Genomic DNA, 9,606 nt, shown 5'->3' on the forward strand with positions numbered 1-9,606 from the left:
TTATCCCACTGAGCAGCAGGGGCTGTGCTCCCACAGGGAGCAGAGGATGTGGAACATCCCTGACAGCTCCAGGGTGAAACACAGGCACCACCACTGCATGCAGTGGGCACAACAAAAAAACCCAACAGCACTCAACCACATGCCCAGCTTCAGTAAAAGTCATGTACAATGCAGCTGGAAGAGCTGTTCTTACCCACCACAGCAGATCCATGTCTCTGTGCTGATCCAGCCCTGGTAATGGCTAACACTCACTCCTTTCTGTCACCTGGAAAGTAAAGACAACTTTTGTTATGGCTTAGTGTTTTTCTCCTTTCCAAAGCTTTGGCTGTGATTGATGAAGCTGCCTGACATTGTCAGAACTTACTTGAACTAATAAACAACGGAAATGCCTTGATTTGTGCTAGTGCCAGATCCATCCCACTCAGAGCCCCAGGTGTGCTCTTCACTGGGAGCCCATGATGTACTACCTGAACCCCTGCTCACCATTCTTCATGTTGATTATTTACCATTTTCTGCCTTTTATCTATTCCATGAACATTTTGCCCTAATTGCTCAGCTATTTGTTGATTATCCTGCAGTCGTTTGTCAGATCCCTTTATTCATTAATCTGTGAGACCCTTCAGTTGCTATTCATCTGATAAGGAAGTTTTTAACCACCAATTCTCTCAGAGTCATATCCCACTTCGTGTCAAGGTCTTAAAAGGAACAGAATCATGGCAGACTGTAGCTGCTTGTGGAGTCATTCAGATGGGAACACCACATCCTACTTTCTGCCTCCCACCTGTACTAACCTCCTCAAAGCTTCCTTTGGAAGCTAAATCCATCACATCCTGAGGTTTGTGGGCATTCTGCTCCGTGCAGTCACCACTTTGTAACTAGACGGGCAAAAAACTTGTTCAGCAAAATGCAATCCTTCCTGGTGGCTGGCTCAGCCCGTGGGGAGGCACAGCTGACAATGCCTGTGGGATTGCTGCCACTTGTAGTGAGCGAGGCGAGCCCTGCCCGCCGCCTCCTGCTCCTCTCTGCACGCACATCTTGTGCCAGCCTCGCTCTGCGCAGCCCCAGCCACCTGTACAGCACATTTCTGCTTCACGTGGATCCGTTCTGACAGGGCAATTAAACCTGCACAGGCCACTGCACAGCGGGAGGCTGCAGGGACTCAGCTCAGCACCCTGCATGAGCAGAGCTGCTGGTGCCCCGTGTCCTGCTGCAGCCCCCCTGTCCCAGTCACCCACCAAGGGCTGTGCTGCCAGCCCAGGGCTCCACGGGCACCATCCTGTGCTGTGCTGAACACGCTCTATTTCAAGGAAGCATGGCCAGGGTGTTGTGCCATTGGCCGCCCTCCAACGGGATAATCCAATTTTTCTGATTCCGAGACTAAATATACTCATTCCTTTTGACAAGGAGTTGCGGTGTCAATAAGATTTGAGATGCACAGACAATAGGCTGGAACACGGTATCTTTCTTTTCTGTGCCAAACTGGCACTTTTTTCCCTGGCTGACAGAGGCAAACCATGCATGAGGAGGCTTCGTGGGTCCAGGCAGCCCAGCACTGCAGCTCGGGCTAGGCTGGCTTCGGCTCGACTGAGCTGCCTGCTTTCTACACCCTGCTCCCACTGCCTGCTTTGCTCTAAAAGCTTAGCTGGAGGATGACTCACTTCAGTGAGCATCAGAATAAAATCCTGCATACAATTAAGTGTGTACAGTGCTCTCAGCTAGGCAGAGCAGTGGGGCTGGGCAGCTTTGGAATTAATTCCACACTCTGTTTATCAGGAGCCTGGCCTTCAATACCTCGTATTGCTCCTAAATATTTTACCTCTTGTTGCACTAATTGAACCTTTTGTCTGTTGACTTTCCACCCTCCCTCCTGGATTGCAGCCAAATCTTCCAGTCTGCTGACACACTTGTTCTTCAGCATCTACCCAGTTCAGGTGTGAGCCACGTCTGATGTCACACACTTCCTGCGGGCTAATTTCTCCCACATTTGGGTGATGTGTATGTGACAGATCACAGGAGCTTGTGAAATCCTTGAGGAACTCAACTGAAATATTTTTTTTCCCCTCCTGAACTATAAACCCCAAACTTTTACCAACATTTCTCTGCTAAAGAGCTGAAGAAATATGCATTTTCTAGATCTATGGCCAAAACCCACTTATCTCCTTGTACTAGTGCAGCTGTAATTTCTGGCACTTTAACAAGAAGAGGTGATGTTTGCAGAGTTACAGCATTTAATGCTCTGAAATCCGCAGTCAGATGCATCTTTCTATTTCCCTGTAATGCCAGCCCCACAGGGGAATTACCCACCCTGGGTCATTGCCCTGGCACTCCTGGATCCACCAGGCTCTCTGGGCTCGCCTGGGTTCTCACAGCTTTTCTGCAGTCTTGGATCAAGCCCTGCTATTAAAGCAAAGGCATTAATCTTCCCATACTCCAACTTATCTCAGGCTTATACTTGCAGAAAGGTAACTGACCCTCATCCCAAGCTCTTCTGACTATTTCAGGAGCCCTTACAGGAAAACATCATTTTGTAGGCAAGGTAATTATGAGTCTTTCTATTTCTGTATTACACTTGCACTGTTAGTCAGATCTAAACTCACCTGTTTTGTTTAAGGAACAGGCTGCTGAAAAGCCCATTTTTTATCCTGAACATGATGCTGAATGCAAAAACCCTCAGGCACACTCTCCAGTGAGCAGTTTGCACTGGAGTGTGTGTGGGGCAGAGCTGAGGCTCTCCCTGCACCACAGGAGACCCCTGAACACCCGTGGCTGTTGGGGCACCTTATGGGCACCCTGACTCTTGCACAATACGAATTTCCATAGTCACTGAGGCACCAGAATCTAATAACAGCTTGGGCTCTGGTAGCTTGTTTTTCATTGCTGTTGTACAGTTCTGCCAATTTATGCATTAAGACACTAATGGATTTTATATTCCATCTTGCCAGATCTTCTCCCAGGCTCTAGCTCCCTCCAAACCCTATTTCATTTCTGCTTCAAATGCCATTTCCAAGATTTATCCAGCCCAGACAGGATACCCTCTGCCTTCCTGTGGGCAGACAGCCACACACTGCAGGACAGTCAAGGGCCCTCTCCTCCCCCCCAGCTTTGGGTTTGTTTGTCCTCTGGACCCTGATCCATGAAAGCAATCATTGCTGGTACCAACTGCTTTGCCTAAGAACTTCTAAGTTCCTTTTCTTTCCAGAGAATCCTTCCAGTCCTCCTGGCACATCCTTGAACCCCTGCCCCTAATTTATGTCAGCAGCATTCCTAGGTCCCCCTGTCATGCCTGACACCCAGAAAATTCTGAATTCCAGTTCATTATCCCCCAGCATCAGGGCAGCACATACACCAGGAGACATTTTCTAGGAATGGCTTTTTTTCTCCTTTTTTTTCTCTTTTTTTTTCTTCCAGTTTAGGCTCAAAACCAGCCTTCACTGGTAGCCAGCTGCAGTTAGCTGAGTCTCTCAGTGGCCTCTCTGGTCCCTGTCTCCCTGAACTAAGAGCTTTCTTTACTATGGGGGGACCCTCCTTGCCTGCATCCTTACCCTGCAAAGGAGCACAGGGGTCCAGGGTGAGTTCTGGGTGAAACAGGACCATCCCAAATACCTTCACCCAGTCACCAGGATCACTTCTCCTTCCCCAGTTTGTAGTGCAGCCAACACATCCAGTTTGGCTGACAGCCTGTGTTTATATTTCTCCCTTGCTTTCTCACTGGAGCCTCAGCATTCAGGTGTTTTGTTCACTCCGTGTGGCAATGATTTGATTTCTGCTCCTGCCCGCTCAGCCTCTCCCAGCCCCGCTCTTGGACCTGACTGCTGCCTCACCACCAGTCTGCCACAGGTGAAATGCAGCCTGAGATGCACTCAGACACCCCTTCCCCTCCAGCAGAGCAAATGAAAATGGCTTGGCTAATACCTCTTCCACTAAAGGCCACTGGAGAAGCTGACAAGTGCCACTGCAGCCCTTGCACCAGACCATTGTGGGGCATTTAAATGTGCATTAAGGTACCCAAATGCCAAAGTCAAGAGCAAGCCTGGCAGTGGTGAGTCCTTTTCAGATCCCTGCATGGTAGCTGGCATCTTCTGCTACTGAGGATTGTTCATGCCCTATTACAGCCTTGGTTCTTTCCTTATATTGCCTGGTTTCAAAGACAAACACTCCTGATCTGCCAGTCCAAGCCCTTTGATACCAGGACAAACTTTGCAAATATATAATAATAATAATAATAATAATAATAATAATAATAATAATAATAATAATAATATCTATTATGTACAATGAAAGGATCATTCTGTGAAACAGATCCCTGTTCCCAACAGTTTCCCAGCATACTCTCTTCACCTCTACCCAGTAACTTTGAGCTGGCAAGAGAATAAACACCCCAAAAAGTGCTGCAGCCAGTGTCACTCTCTGTGCCATGACCCTTGTCACCAATGCTGTCCTCACCTTAACCCTTCCTTGCCCACACGAGCTGCACAGCTCCTTACAGTGCTGTTGCCCATGTGAAGCACACAGAAATAATCTCCCTGCCCTCCCAAGGGTCACAATGCCTGGCCCTGTCTGTCAGCCAGGGGCTGCTGGCTGGAGAGCCCTGCAGAGGAGCAGCTGCCTGCGAAGGTTTGCCCTCCCCGGGTGTCCCTTTTGCAGTCTGGGGGTCCCTGAAGGTGCTGCTCCCTCTGCAAGGGGAGCCGCGATGCCCCGCGCTCACTGTGGCAGCGCTGCCGCCTGTACAGAGAAGGACTCTGTGATTTGTGGTGCTATAAAAGCTGAAAACCTCCATCATTGCCTTTTATATATAATTGAAAACACAATAATTGACTGCAGTGCCAAGTGAGGAAGGCAGCAGCCCCCTGGAAGCACACTGAGGCTTCCACGCAGCCGCCCGCCGCCAGCCGCTGCTGCGTGACTCCTCTTCATAGAGGGCTGAAAATAAATCAGAATTATTTCCAGATTAGAGGGAAAGAATCCTGTGAAGACGTTTCAGTCAAGCACAAAGAACACAAAGAGAGCAGTCTCTTTGCCAGTCAGCACAGCATTTGCTTTCCTCTGGTCCTTTGCTCTCCTGATCTCCTCCTGTTCTCAAAAACAAACCGGCTTCATCTTTTTTGTCTGTCTGAGACAGGTGAACACACAGGACTGTAAAGCTGGTGCATCCACACTGGTGTGTCTGGGAGCAAGCCATGTGTCTCCTGGAGTCTCCCTTTTAATTTGGTTGACAGAGGTCCCAGCCAAACTCACCAAATCAACGTGGCTCCTTTCTGAGCTTGGTTACAGCAACAGCGAACACCAGCCTACAGCCACGGTACCCAAGACAAGAAACTGCCCCTCCTGGCACCACCTGTCCAAATCCCAACCCTACAGAGGGTTAGGGCACACCCGTGTCACGTGAGAGAGGTCACAGCAGGGCTCAGGGACACCTGGGATGCTGCCTGCACCTCTGCCAGCCCCAGGCTCCCAAAGGTGCCCACGACACGGAGCTGCTGCCCCACCTCTGCCTGGTGCCCTGACTGCTGCAGGTCAGAGCAGTGGGAAAAGGTTCTCTCTTCTCCCCTGGTGGGGAACTGCAGGAGATCACCGACTGCAGTGCTGGAGCACACGGGGACCCTGCACCACCTCCCTGGTGCTCCTGTGGAGGACAAACCTGGAAGATCTGCTGCGTGGCCCATGAGGAGATGGGGAAGGGGAGGCAAGCAGGAAAAGGCTGAAAGAAAAGAAAAACCCCTCCCAGAATGCCACCAGCATCCTCCAATTCGGGTGTTTGCATGAGGAGAACATTTCAGTTTTGACTGCTCAAGTGTGTTGTTTTGTTTACCTTGGGGACTTCTAAGGCAAATTATAGAAACAGGCCAGTTTGCTTCACTCTCATTTTCAGGCAGTTTCACTTTCAGCTTCTCCTGCACAAACAACATGCTACAATTTGGGGGCTGCAAAGGCTGCAGGGAAATATTGATTTCCTCACAATAACACTAAAACAGTTCGACCCAACATTTTCTGAAGGCTTTTACAAAACATACATTTTGAGGGACAAGTTGGGCTTGACAGACTTCTTTTAAAGAGAGCTGCCTTTCTTGCAGCCACCTCAGAACCCTTATTTACTACTTTATACAGTATTAAAAGACAATTGTGGATGCGAGCAATTTCTCAGGTAAATCCCTCTAAAGTTTCAGATTATCTGGCTATGTGAAAACCTGCATTGTAACGCAAGAAAAATTCCAATTATTCAGCTAATTAAAAAAGACTTAATTATAATATAGAATAATTAATTTCTTTTGATACTTACAACTCAGACACTCCCTTGTATACCTTGGGGGCCCAGAAGTTTTAGTGAATGCAACAATGGGAATTGCTTCTCAGAGCTTTCTCTGAGGTTTTTCTGAGCCTGGCACTAGTTCTGTATGTGAGAGTAGGGACTGATGGCCAATATTACAGCTGGAGGTCCCTGAGCCATCAGATCTCAAATGCAGAAGGTCAGATGCCACCTCGGCTATCAAAAGCATTCCAAAAAAAGACACCAAAGTTCCCCTAACTGCCACACTGCTCCTGCACTCCTGCACTGTGTGAAGTGCAGCTCAGCTCATCTCATCTCATCTCACCATCACAGCCCCAGCCCAGCCCCGTGGAGTGCCACGGCACTGGGAACTCCAGAGCCAGTCTCTCTTCAAGCCCTCTGTGCCACGGTTTGAGCACACAGTGCCAGTCCCCCTGCCCTGTGAAGCTGCTCTGTGTCATCCCTCCAGCTCTGGGGGCACAGCTGCTCCTCTGCCATCACTCCAGGGTGGGCTCTGCCAGAGCTGCAGGGGCTGGGGTCACAGCAAGGCCAGGAGATGCCAAGGTGCAAAGCAGGCTGATGCCCATCACAGTGACCTTTTCCTCATTTTGTGCCTTTCCCTCATTTTGTGCCACTTGCCTTGGCTGCAGAGCCCCCCCCTAATTTAATTTCCTGCCCGTTTTAACTGGAGGAAGCAGATCTTAGCTCCTGCCCCTATCCCACGGGACTGGTGGTGACTCTGCTGCCAGCAGCTCCCTCAGCCAGGCACGGATCCACCAAGGATGTGTCTGCACACTGGTGCCCAGGATGGAGGGGCAGCTCAGGGGAGGCAGACACCCCACGACAGCTGCCAAATACTGAACAGAGCCATGTACAAACCTGGAGAGGGGTGGGAGAAGGCAGTGCAGGGCCTCTGGCTCTGCAGGACAGGAGGTGCTCCTTGGGCATCTGCGTTCCTCCAAAGCCTTGGTTTGGTGAAGGCCTGCAAATGCCCTCTCTGTGAGGTCAGTGTCACCTGTCAGGCTGCTCCAGCTTCCAGTGCACCTGCACTCAGCACACCTGACGTGCTCTCCCCTTCCAGTCCAAGCTGCAGGGGAAAGCAGCCCCTGGGGAGCTGTGAGCCCAGGGAGAGCCTGCTGCCACTAAGGGTTCGTGCTTTGCTGCCTCCTTCCTCCCAGAAAGCATGGGAGAGGAGAGGTTTCTGAGAGCTGGGGGGGCTCTGAGGTCCAGCACCTTAGCCTGGGACTCTGACAGCCCAGCAGCACCTCTCTGTGCCTGTGCATCTCCCAGCACAGCACCTAGTGGGAGCCTTCCCCATCTCTTCGTGCTCCTGGACATGTCTGGAGGTGAAGGCAGGCCAACAGCCCATCACACAGCCAGGCTCGTGAGGGACACTCAGTGGAACAGACACTTAATGCCACTCATACCAAGGGAGGTGTTCGCCCCATTTCTGCTCTTGGTGGAGCACTAAATCCCAGTGAAAGTTATTGTGCCATCTTCTTTCTTGCTCAAGGCTCTAAATCTCCTCTCCACCCCTTCATGTGGCACAGATAAGAGCTGCATTTACATCCCTTCAGTCACACCCCGCTGCACAGGAAGGTACAGCCACTTTGCACAGGTTTGTTAGCAATGCAAGACCCTTTCCCACAATGCTAAACTTCTTTCTGCCATCTTTGATGGCAAAATAGGAAAAGGAAAATTCAATTATATTTCAATCCCTAATAAAATTCACTTATCTTTCATCTTTTTCTATTTTTAAATTATACCTGCATTTGCTACTTTTACTGGATCTTCTCCCTCTTAATATTCAGTAAACCGTGTGTGCATCCTCACTCATCTCCACCTCTGTGAAGAATTAGAAAGAATTAATAAGCTGGGATATTTGAATAAAATCCTTTTTATTTCATGGCCTGATTTTACTTCCATAAACTCTGCATTTATAGCAACCTCATAAATTACCAACGTATACAGAAAATAAATACTCCTTGTCTCTCCCACTAAGCCTGCAGACTTAGCAAACAGATCTCTCAAAATCGCAGGAAAAGGAAAGGATATTTTCTTTTCAACTCATTCAACTGGAAATACAATTTTGAGAAAAGCAAAGCAGTGTTTCCCTTTCGCTGTTTCCATTTCATTTGGGCTGATAAATGCCTCTGGGACACAGCATTTCTGGTTTCACCTCTTCTCAGCTGCCTGTCTTTCTCTGTTTCCTTCTCCCTCTCTCTCCCTCTGCCCTGCTTTTTCAACTGGCCTGAAAAACAAGAGGTACCTGGCAGCTGCAGAGTGGTGGCTGTCTCTGGTTGTTGTGTGTGACCTTCTGCCCACTGGTTTCCTTCAGAGCAGCCCAGATCAGGCTGGGAAGGGGCTGAGCTCTTCACTGCTGACAAGAACCAAAGGATGTTCCAGGAGGTGTCAAAGCCCCACGGTTGAGCAGGCACCAGATGTGAGTGACAGCACCTCACTGCAAACAGCCCCATCCAACAAAGGCATGTGACAGCCCCGAGAGAGAGGAGAGCACTGTGAATTCATGTCCTTCTTTGTGCTCCTGCTGGCAGCAAGGCACTGAATTAGTGTGGAAATTGAGCAAAAATTAATCTTTGCCTCATAATCCATTATTTAAAAAGGGAACACTCACTCACTATAATTTTCAAGTCACTGCTACAGCAAAGTCATTGTGAAATCTGTAAGTTTGCCATAGGGGAAAAATAGCAACATAAGACTAGGTCTTGAGATTTGCCAGAGAGCCAGACTCTTAATCTGCTTACTGCACTCACCATTTGCAATTTTGCGTTGCAGTTAGACCTCCCCAAGGTCACCCCAAACATCCCAGAGCTCTTAAACCATCTGCCTCTGATTCCTAAAAACTGACACGGAGGTGGAAGGACTCATTAGGGTCACTCATTTAGCACTAATGAAGAGCCCCTGGCTGGTGCACTGTGAGCAGAGCCAGGGCAGCACAGCAAAGCCCTGGGTGCTCACAGCTCAGGCCACAGCTCACCTGTGTGCCCAGAGTGTCTGCACTCACCTGTGTGCCCAGTGTCTGTCTGCACTCACCTGTGTGCCCAGAGTGTCTGCACTCACCTGTGTGCCCAGCTGCACTCACCTGTGTGCCCAGAGTGTCTGCACTCACCTGTGTGCCCAGCTGCACTCACCTGTGTGCCCAGTGCCCAGCTGTACTCACCTGTGTGCCCAGAGTGCCTGCACTCACCTGTGTGCCTAGTGTCTGTCTGCACTCACCTGTGTGCCCAGAGTGCCTGCACTCACCTGTGTGCCCAGCTGCACTCACCTGTGTGCCCAGTGTCTGTCTGCACTCACCTGTGTGCCCAGAGTGCCTGCACTCA

At 49.8% G+C, this 9,606-nt stretch overlaps 1 long non-coding RNA gene across 8 annotated transcripts in view; it reads right to left on the minus strand.

The window, feature by feature from the left end:
* LOC135304227 (uncharacterized) overlaps positions 1-9,210 on the minus strand; it is a 31,815-nt gene extending 22,605 nt beyond the window's left edge. For 5 of the 8 annotated variants that reach the window (XR_010365639.1, XR_010365638.1, XR_010365640.1 and 2 more), the window contains exons 1-3: positions 9,040-9,210; positions 8,535-8,810; positions 194-265 (exon numbers count right to left, since the gene is read on the minus strand). This is a non-coding gene — a long non-coding RNA (uncharacterized LOC135304227). Of the gene's footprint in view, positions 1-193; positions 266-8,031; positions 8,111-8,534; positions 8,814-9,039 lie in introns of all 8 variants that reach the window. The other 3 variants (XR_010365637.1, XR_010365642.1, XR_010365643.1) reach the window with 3 other exon arrangements.
* Between the last annotated feature and the right edge of the window lie 396 nt (positions 9,211-9,606).

This window comes from Passer domesticus, chromosome 7 (assembly GCF_036417665.1).
Source record: "Passer domesticus isolate bPasDom1 chromosome 7, bPasDom1.hap1, whole genome shotgun sequence".
In the NCBI taxonomy this organism is placed as follows: domain Eukaryota; kingdom Metazoa; phylum Chordata; class Aves; order Passeriformes; family Passeridae; genus Passer; species Passer domesticus.